The following is a 3752-nucleotide window of genomic DNA, read 5'->3' as shown; positions in this document are numbered from 1 at the left end:
CAACCAGAATTTTTCAATAATTCAGGAGGAACAATTACTAAGGCCTATATTAGCATGCAAGCAATGACACTGTAGGAAAGCAGATGTATGTAGGAAGATGATTTAGAGGGAAGTAACACTGGGACTCAATAATAAATTGAATGTTATACCTGATCAAAGTTTCTAGTATAGAAGAATAGTGGAATAGTCAAGTTTCTAGTATAGAAGAATAGTGGAATAGTCAAGTTTCTAGTATAGAAGAATAGTGGAATCCTTGGCAAAACTAAAATAGTTGTGAAGCAGTTGGATAATCAATATTATTGACAATAATGTAACTGACATTAAGTAATTACTACATCAGGGTCTATGCTAGGGGATTTACATATATTATCTCATTTAATCTTTACAACAACTCTGTAAATACAGTTATTCCCATTTTATAGATTCAGAAACTGAGAAGAGAGAGCAGTTAAACTTACCCAAAGTCACACAGTTAAGTGGTAGAGAAGATATTTGAACTAGCTGGTCTGCTCCTTTTCCTTGTAATAGGAAGATGGTAAGTTAATACTGAGTCTGTTGAATTTGAATAAATAACAACAAAAAAAGAAAAATAGCTATAGAGGCCACACAGGAACATAAATGAGTGAATCAAGTCAGACTTCACTATGGTGGAATGAAGAGAAAACATCTAGATGAGGCAGTCACTATTCAGCTATACTTGAATGTTGCCCTTTTGGAATTTCAGGCCCAGTATTGCCATATTTTAAGATTTTTCATGAAAAGATGGAAATCTAGATTTGTATGTAAAATCTCCTAAAATTTCAATGTCAACTAATTCAAATGTTTAAAACTACTGTATGGCTTAGACTAAATATGGCTGCAAGTTTGCATCTCTGATAAATAGGCTGTTAGAAACTCAGAATTGAAGATAGTAAGAGATCTGGGCTGGAGATGTATGATTGGGGAAACCTTAAGCACAGAGAAGATAATAACCAGCATTTGACATTATTAATTAAACTAATGCAAATATCTATAAGTTAACAAGTCAGTCAGTACTCTAAGAGCTTCACAATCTTTAGAAAACTGACATAAAATGTAAGTGTTAAAATGAGCAGATTGAAGTGGGTGTATTTAAAATTCAATTTTCTATAAACTAAAAGCTAAATTCCAGATGACTTGAATTTTCATACATCCATGATGTGATGGAAATATTTCAAAATGTGAATATCTGAGCCGCCCACTGATTGAAAGGTAATTGAAAGATTGTGTTTTATCTGTATTTCTACTTTATTGCTCTTAGCCCAATTTCTCATATACACTCATACCTGCAAAGCCCATAGCAGAGGGGGTTCACAACTAGCAAAAATTAAACAAAACCTCTTTTATTTTTAATTATTGAGTTTCAAGTTCCTCAATTAGAAGACCATCCAGGTTTTAGGATTCAGTAAATACTCTCTTTGAAGTCTAACCTAGAATAGTTTTTGAACACTATTCTTTCTATCAGATTAATGTATTATCAATCATGAAGAATGTAAGCCAGTTATGTAAAAATATCACATATATATGAAAGCTTTTTTGCAAACTGTAAAGCCCTACAGAAATTATTTAAAAATATTATTCTGGTGTTATTTTTGAAGCTAAAAGGGTCCTGAAATAACAAAGTTGTACTTCTTGTACTTGAAACACAATTTTTACCTTTCCTAAAAATATAGTTTCCTTTTTAAAAAAAGTTTTTTTTACATGTAACTAACTCCAAGGGTGAGAATATCTTTTCCAGTTGTTAAAGTTCAAGTGAAATTGACTTAATAGCAATAATTTTAGAAAAATATAATAATGAGGGGGAATGATCAGCCTAATATATGGCAAAGAGCTAAAGATGCTGGAATTGTGTTAGAAACTTTCAGGGCCCACCACACCCTTCCACAATCAGGTGTAAATGTCCTAGGAAAAACTGGCACCTCGGTTGAAAATCGTATTGAGGAGTAGGTACTTTCAACCCCAAAGCTGTTGACATGTCAAACAGGTTTGAATCCTTGGAAATCCTGCCCTTTGTTGGACACTTTCTTTAAACGTCATCCACGTTAAAACACGCCCCCCCCACACACACACACAGTTTCTTCCTTTAGATTACACATTATATCAAGAATTATATTCAAGATGAAGATGGAGACATTTCTGTTAAGTATATGGAAATATGACTCCATTTTTGTATAGCTAAAACGTCGCATATGATGGAATACTTCATATTACTGCAACTCTCCCTTAAAATATTAGCCGAGAAGTATAAATAGTTCAACCTGCCGGCTTTGAAAAGCCTAATCCTATTTGTTAGGATGGACCTTCTGTAAAATGGAAATATACGGCTGTCAGTCTTCAAAGTGCTTAAAAAACAAACAAATCAGGAGCTGGCAATTAAAATCCTCCAGACTCCCGCCCTCCGCAAACACTTCTTCCAAAGAATTCTGGTATATTCTAGGTCTTCCTCCGTGACCGCTGGCAGGACATTCCTTTGGGAAAAGCTGCTTCTTTAGTGAGGTACAAAGACAATAAACCCCTTCCTTTCATCCCTTTCTCATTCACTCAGCAGGGGGTGGAATCAATAGGGAACTGAATGAAGCTCTTTTAACGCTTGGAGATGCATCGTCTTTTCTCCTGAACTCTACTCTCCCGGCTCCCCGACCTAAAGGCTGCCGAAGCCGAGCACCTGGAGACCAACGATTCCCGGCGCAGCGCCGCGGGGGCGCCAGGCCTTAGCCCTACAGGCCCGTCCCAGGGAAGCCCAGCCTGCGAGGGGCAATCTCGGGTCCTCGGGGGCGCTAGGAAAAGCAGAGCTCGCACACGCCAAGGACAGGGTCGGGTGGAAGGGCGAGCTTCCTTCCCACATTCCCGGTGAGAAAACGAGGTAGAGGGGCTGGGGGCCGTATATCTCGAGCATGGGATACAGGCTCCAGGAACAAAGAGACAGGAGTAAGACAAGGCAGCCACACCAACGCAGACTCAAAGGGCTCTAGGACTTTACGCAAATGGGCCGCAACCCGACGGTGCTCCGTTCCCCTTACGCCACTGGCTTGGCCTCAGAGCCTTCGCGAATATGGCTTTGCGCACTGCGGAGGGGCTGCGCCGCAACCGAGCTTGGCCCTGTGGCTCCTCCCCGCATCCCTGCGCTGATTGGTGGCAGACAGAAGCCGGGTCGCTGATTGGGCGGCAAAGGAGCCATTCGGGGCGGCTCTGGTGGGTTCGGCTGCCCTAGAGTGATAAGTTCGGGTTCAGACACGCCTCAGCGCTAGCAGCGAGTCGGAGCTCTATGGAGGTGGCGGCGAGAATCGGGCGGTGGCTGCAGCAGCGACTCTTTTGAGCTGAGAGTTTCAAGCCAGTCCCGACTCCTTCCTCCCCCTTCCCTCCCCCTCTTTTGTTTTCCGTTCCCCTCCCCCTCCCCGGCGCCGCCGGCGCCGCCGAGTGAAGCGCTCTAAAATGGCCGCCGCCCCTGCCCGCTTCTTCTCGAGCGGTACAAAATGGCGGCCGCAGGCGGAACCGGGCGGGGCGACCCTTTTCTAGTGTTTCCTCCGCGCTTCGGGCACCTGAAAATTCTTCCCCTTTGTTCTCCCTTCCCGTTGCTGACGGAGTAGAAGGAACTTGGCGGCCCCCGGACGTCTTTGTGGCTGTCGGCGGCCGTCCCCTGCGGAGCCGGAGCCCGGGTGCGGGTGTGCTCCGACGGGGAGAGCGTGGCGGGGCGGTGCGAGCTGGGGGGAGGGACGTGGGCCGGCGGGGAGGGC

The sequence above is a fragment of the Lipotes vexillifer genome, unplaced genomic scaffold (genome assembly GCF_000442215.2).
Source record: "Lipotes vexillifer unplaced genomic scaffold, Lipotes_vexillifer_v1.1 scaffold6, whole genome shotgun sequence".
NCBI lineage: Eukaryota > Metazoa > Chordata > Mammalia > Artiodactyla > Lipotidae > Lipotes > Lipotes vexillifer.
This window is presented reverse-complemented; position numbering follows the sequence as displayed.